This window comes from Mustela putorius, unplaced genomic scaffold (genome assembly GCF_011764305.1).
Source record: "Mustela putorius furo isolate JIRA1106 unplaced genomic scaffold, ASM1176430v1.1 tig00003863_pilon_pilon_pilon, whole genome shotgun sequence".
In the NCBI taxonomy this organism is placed as follows: Eukaryota; Metazoa; Chordata; class Mammalia; order Carnivora; family Mustelidae; genus Mustela; species Mustela putorius.
This window is the reverse complement of record NW_025422015.1, coordinates 18,175,950-18,191,378: the sequence shown is the minus strand read 5'-3', so window position 1 is coordinate 18,191,378 and position 15,429 is coordinate 18,175,950. Positions and strand designations below refer to the sequence as shown.

Here is a 15,429-nt window from a genome sequence, read left to right as displayed (position 1 = left end):
AATTCCCAAGGGGATAAGTCACTCTTTTATTCATATGTGAGTTCAGGAACCATTCCAAAATAAAAATCAGTCAGAGTTTATCTGTGATTTTAAATGCCCTCTAGCACTCTACAATGCAGATCACCTAGAGCTGACTCTCAGCAAACATTTACCATATCGGAGAGGAATTATATGACAATTTTTCATCTTTTGAAATAGTAACTTTATTACCGTGAATATTCATGACGATAAAATTGCCAGAAATTTCTTTTTCTGCTCTAGGAATGTTTCCCTGAATGTGAAACCATTAAAATGGAGAGAAAGAGAAAAAATAATTGATTATAAAATATCTTAACCATGAGATACTGTGGACTATGAGAAAAAAACTGAGGGTTTTGGAAGGGAGAGGGATGGTGAGTTGGGTGAACCTGGTAGTGGGTATTATGGAGGATACATATTACATGGAGCACAGGGTGTGGTGCATAAATAATGAATTTTGGAACACTGAAAAAATAAAATTAAATTAAGAAAAAAATGAAGAAGAAGGATGTCTAACCGAGGTGGGGGGCGGGAATAAAATATCTTTTAACAAACAGGGTCTTATGTCTAGTGTATGAGATAGCATTATTATATATTTCTCTTGTTACCTTCCGACTCATAAGAATATCATAAATCACCTTCCTTTATAATATTTGATGGGGCAGAAAGATCTTCCCTGTTGGTCATCAAATTAAGATGCGGTATGACTTTACACATTGTTCCATCTCAGACTTTGGCTGTGTTCTATCTTTGTAATTTCCCAGAGCCAACTTCAGGTTGTTTGGGTCTCTGCCAGTGACTATGACACAGATGCCTTTAATAAAGAGATCCAACCACCTGGAAAATCTCCTTGCTTTATTAGAACTTTCAAGAAATATCAATCCTGTTTTATTAGTGTTTATTAAAAAAGAAAGAGAATAAACTAAAGTAGACAACGCAGTCTTGTAGTCTGCTTTGTTTTCCTTCTTTTACTGCATAAAATAGAACACTTCTGGAAAAGTTCATGCAGTTCACAACTGTATGTTCAATGGCAACTATCAGTCAAGCTTTGCACTTGGCAAAATAGATATGGTGAAGATGCATGGCCTTTCCTGAAGAAGCTACACAGATGTTATATTACTTTAAAAAAAACTTAATGAAATAATCAAAATTAATCTGTAAAATATGTAGAGATGTTTTTATAATGTCATATGGGGTAGAATATTTAAAAGTATAAAAATTGAGACAAGGTGACTTTATTATATATGAAATAATGCAACATGTGATTAAAATGCTTCACAATGTTGGGAAAGTAGTAGATCATTCAAAGAATGGTATAAGGAAAACTGACTATTTAGAAAAAAATATAAATGGTACCAATCTCCAATAGGACACCAAAAAAAATTAATTAATGGTTAGTTGTATTAAGAACTATATAAAGTAGAAAGAAATGTATATATGTAATGGCCTTAGGGTAGGGAGAGAGTTTCTAGGAATAAGTCATGGATGAGAGAGAAAATGTGAAATTTGATAACATAAAAATGTAGAAGTCATATATAGAAACCTTTTAAAATTAAAACACAAGTGATAAACTTGATAAAATGCTTGCAAAATATGACAACAAATTAATACCCCTAATAATTGAATGTTTCATCCAAACCAACTAATATTGCTAACTATATGTGGAAAATAGCAAATGATATAGAAATACACACTAAAAGAAATTCAAAGAGGGAATGAATATGAATTTATGTTAAACTTTACTGGTAACCAGGAAAGCCAATTAAAACAACAATAATAAATAAAATTTTGCTTATCATATTGACAAATATTTTTAATATAGTAACCACAGTATGAAGGTTCGCAAGCAATCTCATTCAATTCCTATTGATACTAGAACAAACATTCTAGAAATTTGTTTAAACTAAATATTACAAAAAGTTTTAGAGTTATTGTTCTTTAATCTAATAATGCCAATTCCAGAAGTGTCCAAAACTAGTAATGAAATATTTATGTAAAAATATATTCATCACAGTGTTACTTATTATATTAAAATTTGATTGTTCTGTTGTAGAGAAATCAACACCTTGTAGCCTATCTAAAAGATAGAATTACTTTTTTTCAAAATAACTTAATGACAGGAGGGAAAGCTCTTGAGTTATTGATAAGCAAAAAATCTTACATACACTAAAATAATTTTTAAAATACACGTATTTATTCAACAGATAAAATTAAACATGTACTATGTGACAGGCAATATTCTAAATGTTTTAATGCACTTTATTTCTTTAAAACTCACAAAAGTTCTACAAGGTAGGTACTATTTGTATCCTCATATTAAATGAGGGAAATTGTTTCCCAAAGAGGGAAACAATTAAGGCACTTGCTGAAAAACTTGCCTGACATCATCATTGTTGGAAACAGTAAGATCCTTATTCTCATACAGTTTACAATCTAAAAGAAAGATGTTAATCAAAGACTTGTCAAAACAAATGTGAAATTGTAACAGTGATAATAACCCATAAAGTAGAGGTCCATTCTAAAGGGACTGCCCTAGCCTAAGAGAGGAGGAATGCTTGCTTCAGGAGACCATGATTGAGCTGACAATGTATGCAGGAGAAAGTGTTAGCTGGAAAGAGAAGACTACTCGAGGAGGAGGGAACAGTATGTGCAAAAACTTTCTGGCAGGGAGGTGCATGGCATGGTAGAAAGAATTAGCAAAGCTAAGACAGCATTGGAGCAAAGAGCGAATAAGAGAAAATGTGATGTGAGACAATGTTCAGAGCACAACCAGTGGTCCAAAGATGCTCATTTATAGGTGAGCAATGCGGTAGTCTGAAAGGCAAGATGACTTGTCCAAGTCGTACCACCTATTTGTGACAACCTCTCTGGTTGCAGGACCAGGAGTTTTTCTACCACATTATTTGCTTTAGAGCAGAGGTTTTCAAACTTTCTGAGTAGTAGAATCTTATACAAAATTTCCAATAAAAGAAAGATCAAAATATTGTAGTAATATAAATATAGTTTTTTTTATTTCAAAGTATAATTTTTACTTGTAAAGTCAGCCAATGAGAAGAATGGAAGCTGTTTTAATAACACAAACATATAAAGAATGGGTGATGGGTGAAATTTTTAGTTTTATATCAAACTCAGCATACAATGTATTTCTGTATTTTGTTTTTTCTGTAATATGGGGGAAGTTCTGTTTCAACCAATGAAGTAGCAGCAAATGGTAACAGTTTTAATAGTTTGTATGGCAATCCTGGAATAGTGTCAATTATATTGTAACTGAAGCTGAAAGAAAAGTAGAAATTCTTATATTTTGACAGTAAATTGTTAAAAATATCGAGTAAATACTATATTCCTTAATTGTCAAGAGTTCAACTTGGAAGGTGTCAATGACAGATTCCTCAGATCTTCAGTAAACCCTGATGAATGTCATCTTAGTTTGTGCAAGCTGCTATAACAAAAATACCGTAGACTGAGCAGCTTAGACAACTGACATTTCTCTCTCATATTTTTGGAGGCTTGGAAGTCCAAGACTGACACACCAACAGGGCCCGTTTGCTCATTCATAATTGGCCATTTTCTTGCTGTGTCCTCACATGGGGGAGAGGGACAAGGGAGCTCTCTGGGGTATCTTTTTATCAGGGCACTTATCCCATTCATGAGGGTTCCACCCCCATAACCTAATCACCTCCAAAAGTCCCCTCCTAAAATCATCACATCTGAAGGTGAAGTTTCAACATACAAATTTAGGGTGACACAAATGGTGGGGGACATTTAGTCCATAGCGAGTGTTATAACATTATGAGACATCCAATAAAACCCCTCAGATTACCCAGGAGTGAGATATCTCACTCTACCTCAGCTAGATAGTCATTATGTTTCCAGTCAAATGTATTTCACTGCTGACACTTTCTCTGTGGTTTTAAGCATTCCTGTAATGTGATCCTGCAGTGCCAAATTGAGCTTGTGATGTTTACTGCAAAGAAAGTCAGCAAGGTATGCAAACTGGGGAAAACAAATTTTGAAAAATATCTCACTAGAGGAAATTTTTATTTCTTTAAAGATTTTATTTCTTTATTTCACTAGAGGAAATTTTTAAAAAATGAATTTTTATCAACACCTTTCCATAAAACACCCAAGGATCTTTGGTATGAAAAAAATCTAGAGCTAACACTACAAATATTGACATCTGTGATTTAAAGACAATTTCTTAATAATATTTACAATTAGAATGATCTTAGACTGTTGCCTTGACAGATCTTTTTTTACAAGCTTATATTCTCCTATGACACATAAATAGCTTTTCAGAAAAAGCTTTTATACAAGGCATAAGACACTGGTTTTTTCCCCCAACATTCTTTTTACACCACCTCCATAGCTTTTCTAAAAAATTCTTATTATTTTACTTTTCTGTCATGTTGTTTGTTGGTATGTGAAAAACCAGTCTACCCACTCAACCTAACCACTCTTTCTATGTGACAAGTATTTAATAAAATACCATATTTTTCCTGCAAAAACCTACTGAACAAGGAAAGAAAAAGAAAATCGGCAGTAGTGATACTCTTGAAATGTTGAATTTATAAATAGTATACATAATCTTAGTCATTAAATAAATTTATCAGTTCTGTAGTGTTCATGTTCTTGGACTGTTTTTCTGGGTTATAGCACTGTGGTGCTAATTGTCTAATTGCCTTTACAATAGCAGCCTACTCACCCATATACTTGTTAGCACATAGTTTAATGAGCCTTCTCTGGAGAAAAATGTGTTTCTTCCCCATATACTATATGATACTTTTTGTCATTACTCCAGTTTTTTCCCTGTAACATTTATGCTAAATTAACCTGAGAATCTTATTTTTATGCTCACAATGTTTTGTTTTAAAATAACACTAAGTTGACAGGAAAGATAGAACCATTGTACAAAAATTTCACAGCCTACAATACTGTGAGGAAATGGGTGATTATTATCTCTGCAAAAAGTGAACCCTGTAACTAATAACACTCAATGCAATCTCCAGGTGGCTGTCTGGGAGATTCTTGTGCATTTTACTTTCATTTTATTCACAGTGTGGTGAACAGTGGTGACAAAATCCACTGATGTTGGTGTATCATTATTATTTTATGTCTACACTCTTGTCCAATCCACTGTCATTTTTTTTCCAAAGTCTAGTTTTAAAAGATGACCTATTTTTAATATAAAAGTCTTGTTATATCATATTTTTTTTAAAAACTATCAATACAAAAATTAATTCAAGGATACATAAAACTTACAATGAGATTAAGGGAAATACAAACAAAGACAAAAAAGCACCTACTAGTTCACGTACAAGTTTTATCTGTAACTATGCTATCCATATATGGCTCCTGATTGAGATTTGCTGTAAGCATAAAATATACACCGGATTCAGAGCATTTGGTACAAAAAATTTAACATATTTTATCATTAATTTAATGCTGAAATAATATTTTAGATATCTTGGGTTAAGTGAAATATGCTAATAAATTAACTTCACTGCTTCCTTTTCCTCTTTTCAGTTTTGGTTTTTCCTATTTTCCTTTTTATAAGCTGGCTGCTAGAAAACTTAAAATTACATATGTGGCTTGAATTATAGTTCTAATGTGTAACACTGGTCTCTGATAAATCACTAGTATTCAGTCACTTATTCCATGTCAAAAGCATATGTTGAGCAAATGTGCCTGAATTTACCTGGCATTGACTGAGTGAGATACAGAGAAGCCATTCCAATATACCTGCTTGGTCAATTTCGTGTGAACAGACACTCATAGACCTGCAAGAACTATCATTGCTCCAGTCAAGGATATAGTCATGAGAAGTTCAAGTATAAGGCCAGAGATGACAGGAGACACTCTATTCTTGAGGTTACAAGTAGCTTGACAGTGATCTGTTCTATCAAAATTGTTAAAGAACTGTTTAATTGTGCATATTTTTATTACATTTTTAACTTCTTAAAAATATCTAATTGAAATGTTTGTCAAGTAATCAGTACTGTCCCTGAAGTGAAATAAATCTGAGAAGCACATGGTTCCACAAAATCTATTTGAAAGTTACTGCTTTAGAAGAATTGTCATGGGTAGTTAGGTTTATTAGTCAAATATATGTATCAACCACTTTAGCTTTGTTCCTTCTCTCTTTGATTTAGAGTAACAGTTCTCAGACTCTTGTGCACCTGACAGTGTGGAGACTAATTCAGCAAGTCTGAATTAGTCTGGGGATGTGGGGTGGGATCTGAAATGTTAATTAGTTTCTACTCTGAGTCAATGAGTCTACCTATCAAGAAGCCCATTGAGGGCCCGTGTTGCGAGCCAAAGTCTTAAAATATCTCTCAGAATGCTGCTTATGAAGTCATTAAGCTGGATCCTGAGACAGACTGCTGGGTCTGAGAAATGATGGCCAACCATTCTTACCAAAAAAGCAGCTGACTTTCCATTTACTGTTCAGAGTAAATTATTTAGATTTTTTTTTAATTGACTTGTGAATTTTGGGAATGAGCACACAAGTCACAAATCCTAGCGCATGCATAAAGATAAAGTCATTCTAGGATAATGAATGAAAAGTGCAGGAGAGTGTCTATCAGAGAGAAAGTATTGCCTTCTTTCTTTTTCTTTTTATGTGTTGTATGTGTGGGTGTGTGTGCACGCTCATGTGCATGTGTATTCAGAAGAGGGATTCTCTGTCAATGTGCTATTCTACCAGCTATGTATAGAAACTAAAAAGTTGTTTAATCATGGACATGGGTTATAGTTATTTAAATCTGAATATGTCCTTCTGGGTTTCCAATCCTGTTGCTTACATGCCATTCAACTTCTGTCAATGACTAAAAACCAAATTCTCAAAAGAAGAAAATTTCTACTTGCTAGAAGCAAGCTACTAAAAAGATTTTTTTTTTAATAGTGAATTGAATGTCAACACTGGGTATTTCTTAATAAACTAACAGAAAGGTCCCCATAGAGCAGTGAAATATCAAATAAAACACATACAAAATATAAACCCAAACCAATATTTTGTTATCATTCCACAGGAGTATATTACATCCAGATGGAAAGACTGGCCTTACTTGGACTTTTCCTGATTTTGGTGGTTTGTGTGTCCATCAATTTTAAATAGAGTATACTTTTGAAAAGTTCCTATCTTGCTGAGGTAGAATGAGGTTTTAGTTCTAGACCATTTCTCTAGGCTACAATCTATAGTACAGAGTGCTATTCTGAGTCACATTATATTTTTAAACAACTATTTTCAGTATATTTATAAAGATGCAGTAATTCCTGTGGTCCATAAGGTTAGCTATGCTTATTTGTGCTTATCTTGAAAGGAGAAAATTTAGTTTATAGTATATTTTGACTATTTTTTTGAAGTGTAAAAGCTGACAATGAATAATGCCTCACAGAATCACTGGAAAATTCTCTTTTTGTTAAACATGCATGAAGTCTGCCAATTATAAATCTAGCCATTGCAGAGTAGTTTTCAAATTTGTTTTCTTAATTCCATTATTTTTCTTGAATGAGGTTATCTTAAGAAAAAAATCAAAATAATAGTCAATAAAGGGCTAACTCCATAGAGAATAGTATCGTTCTAGCAAGACTGCCCTTCTATATTCTTGACTTACTTTGCTTGTGACCAAGTCTATGAAAGGAAGTACACAAGAGCTATAGGAATAAATTCAAATAATTTCAAGGTGGAAGGATGGTCAGTGGTGAGGGACTTACCTAAGGTCATCAAGCTGGACCTGCGATGTAAGGTTCTTATACTCCTGGCACTTGGAGCTGGCTGGAAGTGTACTCTTTGCTCATTATTAGACTATGTTTGGAAGAAAAATCACAAAAGAAAAAAAAAAAGTCCAGAAGGGTTTGAAAAACATCTGGTCCAACTCTCCTGTTTTCCAAGGTAACACTAAAGGACATTAGCATCAGCACCACCAGAGGTGATTTTTAGATGTTTAAATTCCTAGGTCCTTCTATTTTTTTCTCTGTCATGGTAGAACCCAGGACTACCCATTTCAACAGACACATCAGATGACTTGTATGCCAACTAGAACTTGATAATCAATGCATCTTACATATAACATTTTTAAAGAAAAATGCAGATTATCTTTATATACAAAAAGTATATAAAATAAAATATATATTGAGATAGGCAATTTGGAAAACTGACCCCAATTAAGAGGAATTAATTATGAGAGCCATCTTGGAGGAAAACAGGTGAGCAAGTGAAATGTGCGATGGTTTTACATTATTGAGGTTTGATGAAGTAAGAGTGCATCTTGGACAAATGCACAGAAGTGGATATGAATAAGCACACACATATGGAGAATATTACATCAGTGGGATCTAGGAATCATACTGGGAAGCGAGAGAAAAATAAAGCTGCATGGAAAGGGATTCTCACAAGATAAATGTTATCGTTTGTCAAGTTTTCATGCTTCTAAATGCCTTAAATATTACAAATGTTTGTTTTTGGTGATGAACTGAAATACACAATAGCAAAAAAATACACGTTTGTTATTTCTATTTGTCAGAGCTTTAATTTAAGAAGTAATTGTGTTATCTAGGTCATGTTGGGGATCCAAAGAGGAGAAATGTTTTCATCCTTTAAGGAGCTTAAAATCTAAACAGGAGTAATGAACCATTAATATAAAAAATGCTGACCATACAAAGAGGTAAATTGGTGTAAAGATTTGGAGAAGGGAAGAGTGATGTCACATACGGCAAGCAAAGCAGTGTGATGGTGGGGAGATGGTTCACAGGGGAGGTGGTCTTTAAGCTGGATCTGGGTGGGCAGGTGGAATTTTTTTACATGCATTGGCCACTGTCACTGCTTAAAATTGAATTTGGGTTTTAAATTTCAGCCATTTTGAATGAACTCACCTCAAAAAGAAAGCTTATCTTTTTATTTATTGAATTTATTTTTCCAAAACAAATAAAATGTCCTTATCTCTTTTGGATTGAGAGTAAGCAAGAAAATAGGGTTTAGTTCAAAAACTATAAAATAACCATAAAATCAGCATAATAATTGTAAGTGTTAAAAACTTGCAAATGATTAGATCTTTCTTCTCATAAACATTTTTAATGTCTTATGCAATTTTTCAGCCATATGTTTAGTTACATACAATATGGGCCTCAAACTATATTAGTATGTTGGTACAGAGAAAGGAGACATTTAATCTTGAAATTTGATTGTGGGATTTTTTTTTCTCTTTGATACATCTAAACTTCAGAATGCCAGCAGATCATAACGAATATGTCTCCCTGTTTACACAAAAAGTAGAGGTCCAAGAATAAAACTAATCCCCCTACATTGAATTCTGTTCTTTTCCTATACCACTCATTCGTGCTAATAACAGACAATTATTATGCAATGTCTCTGCCTTACTTCACTCCAAAGCTCTTTGTTCTCCCGCAAGACTAGAACTCCAGTATCAAAAGAGTGTCAAGGATTTTAATTTTTTTGTTTTATTGCTGTTTTGAATCCAGGTGTTCTCATACTTGGGACACCCAGCACTGTTTTTACTTACTCCTGGATGACTATGTAGACTTTGTGAGACTTCTCTTTTGTTCTATTAGAGTCACATGTCTTTCACCCCTGTTTCCTTCCTTCCTTCCTTCATTCAACAAACATTTATTAAGTGCCAATTAAGTATGAGACACTGTAGCTGAAGATAAATTAGGGGACTTACCTGCCTTTTAGTCTAGGGAACTACCTCAGCGTGTAAGTGCTTTCATAGAGGTCTATCCTGAGTGCCACCATGGTGTTCAGAAGAGGCAGTCTGCAGAACCTTAGAGGTTGAAGAAGGCCTCCAGGAGAGGCAGATGGTGTCCACGTTGTAAAGTGAAAGAAGATAAGGAGGAACCTTTGGTGAAGGTGCGGGGGCGTACAGTACATGGAAATAGTGAAGCGGTAGGACAGTAGCTCGGTAAGCCAACAGCAGTGTAGGGAGCAAAAGCCGGGAGATGCAGGACCTTCTGTGCCAGACTAAGAATTCTGGGTTATTTTGGGGGAAGGGGAGACATGAAAGTCTTCTGAGCAGGGAAATGACTGACTCAGACTGTAGACCATTCTGGCTGTGATGTGACAATGAGAATACTAAGAAGGGAGGATTTATTAGGCAGCTGTGCAGAAAGTGCATGATGAGAGGGCTGGAACTGGGGTGCTGGCAGCGGGAAAGGGAAAGGTAGATGGATTTGAGTAGAAGCGAAAAGACTTGAAAAATCATTAAATTATTCTGAGGCTGAGGGAAGTAGGAGTGGGAGGTAGCAAGAGTAAGAAAGAAATCAAAGACGACACTGACGATTCTGGCCTATGCAACTGAACGAGAAAACAAGGCAGAAATAAAAAATGTCATAAAAATTATTTTCAGGCTATTCGCCTTCCAGATATATGAGTGGTGTGTGCATGACCAAGACTTTAATTTACATTTACTTTATCATCCACTGTACGATTTCTGGGGCCACTTGGAGTTACATATGTAATTGAAAGTTTGTGTTATATTTCATGTTTTAAAAGTATCATTTGCCGGGGCTCTTTGGCTTTCTTATTCTGATCATCAAAATAGTTTCCTTATGCAGAAGCATTCTTGCCAACTCACCTAACCACATGTTTGAAACATCGGCTGTTAATAGGTTGGCTGGTATTTTATCTTCCTTAAAATTTGCCTTACATTAAAGGTTTTGCACATTAACATTCAGAAAAGATATTGCTTTTCCTTTTTAGGTAGCAAAAGCCACTGAGGGGTCTAAAATCTGAAAATAAAATAAAGACTTAGTAAATATTTTATGTAACTAACACATACACCTAATGAGTAGTTAGTGTAAAGATACTCAAAATCAGATCCTGGTTTTAGAACTTTGTTTTGAGAAAATTCCATAATTTTACTTCCTTATTCAACTAAGTGCTCTCTTAAAAGAATAATCTTCCATGATCTGATATGGGCGATAGTATCAGAAGGACTGATGGCCTATTTGTACAGATGAAATCCAGAATGCTATCCAACATCAAGATTATTCACTTTGAAAACAAACAAACAAAGAAGATTTACTCTTGAGATTTAGATGAAAAAATGTTTCACTAACAGAGAGCTAGCTCTAAAGGAACGTTGGCAACGGTGAATGTGAAAGGTATGAATGGTGGCAGGCCAAGAAAACAACTGAATATTACTTCCTTGATTCCAAATGCTTAATATTTTCGTTTGTAATACATGAGTAACACTGATCAAAATTTTTTCCTGGAATCATAACAACAAAATATATTACAGGAAGTGTCACAAGAGAATGTCTCCTGTCTTAATAACTTCAGAGTAAATAGAAGATTTCAACACGAAGAACTTTGTTCTACAGTGAGGTTATTAGCACTGTGAACTAAATGTTATTTTTTGGAACATTCTGAGGTTTTAATTCCAGACTTTAAGCTTGGTTTAATACGCTTTGCAATATATGTGTATGTAGGTGTGTGTATGGGGGTGGTGATCTGCATATGTTCATAAACATTGAACATATGTGCACAAAAAGAAATCTACATCTACCCCCAAATCTTTGTACAATAAGGCAGGGTTGTAACAAGGTTTTTAAAAACAGGTCCGTGTTCTTTTTTTTCATGACCAACTCTCTCTCTCTCTCTCTCTCTCTCTCTCACACACACACATGCACACACATACACAGAGACACTATTTCAGAGGCTGAAGGGGAAATATATGGAATATTTAAAGCAAATCTGGATTCAGGCCTTAAAGACTTCATGGTCTAATAGACAAAGAAGTGAAAATGTGAACAAGAAAATGGAAAGCTGCTATAAGAATTATAAGACATTCAAGGAAGAAAAAAGGTTATCTTCAGCTCAAAAAGTATCAGAAAAGCTTCATAAAGGATCACCATGTTACCTGGGCCTTGAATAATATGGTGAACACATGGAGAAAAGAGGGTGAATACTGAAGGACAAGTGCCTACACAGCTGCATAGACGCACATGTGCATAGAGTAACACCATGGAGCTGGGAACTTTACCCGTAATGTCAAATCCTTGGGTCCGGAGGGCACGTGGCTGGTAAATGCCATCCACAAGCTGCTGGATTCCAAAGACCAAGCTCTCTGCCACCCCTTCTTTGTACTTCCTCAAAAATACAGAAGAAGGAACACCTGGGTGGCTCAGTCAGTTAAACATCTGCCTTTTGCTCTGGTTATGATCCCAGGGTCCTGGGAGCGAGCCTCTTGCTCAGCGGGGAACCTGCTTCTCCCTCTGCCTACCTCTCCCTCTAATTGTGCTCTCTTCCTGTCCCTCTCTGGCAAATAAGTAAATAATTTTTTTTTAATTTTAAAATTAAAAAAAAAAATACTGAACTTGTGGGAAAAAAAACGAGCACAGGAAAGATTCACTTTGATCGGAGGGCAAAGTGGCATGATGTCCAGACTTGTCCAAACAAGACTTTTCCTCTTCTGTTCTCTTGACTCTGATGAAGGCCACAGTGTAAAGGTACCATAGTTACAGAGGCACACACTGTCTACTTCCTCCTATGTACTGGGCACTGCACTAAGAACCTCGTGTGGGTTATCTCATTTAATCTCTTAACACCTCTGTGTTGTCTCAGTTTTTCAGATGAGGAAAGAGAGGCTTTGAGGGAAGGAATAAGTCAATTTCCAAGGTCAAACTGCTAGGAAATGGTGGGGCTGGGATTCAAACTCACAGTTAATGAGACTACAGACAGCAGCTTGAATTCTTAACCACCAAACCTACAGCATAATAGACAGCAGTTCTGTAATATGCATCATGTGTGTGCGCCCGTGCATGTGTGTGTGTGTGTGTGTGTGTGTGAAAGAAAGACACACACACACACACATTTCATCCTCACAGTGATAACCAGAAAGGTTATTGTATTGACATGTTTGAGTGTAGTAGAATTTGTTTAACTAATGATCAGATTCTTCGGTATATGATATTTTCTTCATTCACCCATGCATGAAAACATTTATTATGCACTTGCTTTATGCCAAACAACCTGCTTGATACTAGAATTCAAAGCTAAGACATAGTCCTATCCCTAAGTAGCCCAGCCTTTTGAAATTTAAGGATAGTAAATCAATACAATGAACCTATAAGCATGATTTTACTTCTAAAATTATTTGTTGTTTTGTGTTCAATTTCTTTCTTGCTTTACAGAAAACACAAGGAGCTTTATGTCATCAGGTTAAAAAGATTCAATATAAGCAAAAATCTACTAGTTCGCTAAGCATTAATTAATTAACAAGCATTAATAGTAGATGAATATATGTCCCATTACAATGTCAGCTGTGCAGGCAGTTTACTGATAAAGCATGATCTTCAGGATTCCAGAAGTTCATTGATAATAATGAAATCTCAGATCAATGATCATCTCTACTTTTAAGAAGGCTAAAGAGGGTTTTGAGGCCATAAAGTGATTAAGATGAGAATTTTAGGCCATCAACAACATAGCACCTACTATCTCAAGTAATCCCCGTGACCTTTATACAATTTTTCTCCTTCGACACCTGAAACACATGGCTGGTTTAACCCTTCAAACATTTACTAGTGAGATGGCATATAGATATTGCTTCTACTCCTTGATATGGACCCTGACCAAGAAGATTTAAAAACAAATTCTGTCTGTTTTATTGTTTAATTTTAGGGACATTCATCAGTGGAAAGAGCTGCTGGTTGAAAAATGAAGTGTATATGAATCCTGCTTTTCAGGGAAAATTATGTTTCAACCATATAATACTTGGAGAAATCTTTGCCTTTGGGTTGGGCTCCACTTAAACATTCCTGGTATATTCACTGCACCCCCCCTCCCACCAGATGCCAACTTCTTAAAGGAGTAATGCCATCAAAGCTTGCAATATAATCTTATTTAAATTTTATGTACAACTGTACTCACTTTTCTTCTCTTTAATTTGAATTTTCACCATCTCACGGACTTTTGACTTGACTGCCATATAGTAATGAATGGATTGGGTATATTTTAGGCCCATATCATCCGTTCATTCTTTATTTCAAGCAATATTTATTGACAGTCTAGGGTGTGACAAATGATCTAGGTGCTGGGGCATAGCAGTAGATTAGACAGGAAGTCTCCACCTTTATGAAATGAGAAAGATCCAACAGGAGGTGACTTTTTAATACTGCTTTTATCCAAGTATGTTGTGGGGATTAGTAAGCTATACCAAAGCAGAATACAACTGTTAGCAAAATAGACACTATTTTCATTTTTACTTGTAGCTTTTAAGACCTGTCAGTTGTTTCTCCAAGATATTGGATTTTCCAGCTCTGGTTTGAAGTTGCCATTGATTGCCAGTAGAACTTACAGAATTCTCCTTCCCGAGGCCAAATGCATGTCTCAGAGCTGTCCATATGGACATGGTCAATACAGTTTGACCAGTAATGGTTTTTTGATTGTCTGTGGGAACATCTGGATCTTTGACCTCACAAGTAGTTATACAACAAGCCCTTATCCCTGTGGAAAAGTGTTTGTTCCTTTGTGGCTCAGAGGCCCTGTGTTTGCATGTGAGGCTTCATGTTCTGGAAGTCATTTTCTCTAGCACTGGGGTTATTTAATTCCAAGGACTGGTTTGAATTTCTTTTAAAACTATAAGTGTATAAGATTACATTTAATTGTTGGTTTATGTACAGGAGCATTACTGCACTGAGCAGCAAAAGCACATTGTAAGTACTCCTTTGTCTTGTGTAAATATTCATTCAGTTACAGGCTGGATGAGGTCCCATAATCTCTGAATCACCATGTCTGTACGATGATTTGGAGGTACTGCTGATATTATCTATGAAGCTTTTGCTGTCTATAGGGTCATATAGAGTAGCTTGGAAATTGCAGTGTAAATCAAGAAAACCAATGTCTAAAGCTTGGATGCTTCAGCCAGATGGCTGGAGTTTAGCAATTTTGAGTACATTATGGGCAACACAGGTCAGACAAATAGGCGATTGTTTCAAGGACTTGCAACATCAGTCTTCCAGGGGCAGCAGAGGGACAGGTTGCATGTAATATCAGTCTGAAGGGTAGGAACACAGAGTCCTGTTTGGGTTTGATTTTCACTCCGAAGGTGACAGTAGAATAATGGAATGATTTTCTTGGAGTACAGCGTGCTTTCCCAGTAGTGTCTAGAAGGAGATTCCATCTCAAGTTTTGGGAAAGACTTTGGTTACAGGACCATAGTTCCACCATCTTTGGGGAATCCATGGACTTGGTTGGCTACTAATCACCCCTTCACTGTGTTCTCAGTCTTCACCCTATGCATGACTTGAAAGGTCCTGCTCTTTGTAAAGTATTCATGCTAGACATGGAAATTTGACAAACTGCATTCTTATTTCCATGAACTATCCTTTGTAATGGCCATATGGATTACACTAAATCTAAAGAAATCTGATTGTGAACACCCTGTGTGAGTGGTA

The 15,429-nt window shown here is 35.5% G+C and overlaps 1 protein-coding gene across 1 annotated transcript in view; it reads left to right on the top strand.

Annotated features, from left to right (window-relative positions):
• PDE7B (phosphodiesterase 7B) overlaps positions 1-15,429 on the top strand; it is a 310,452-nt gene that overhangs the window by 76,422 nt on the left and 218,601 nt on the right. The window lies entirely within an intron of this gene.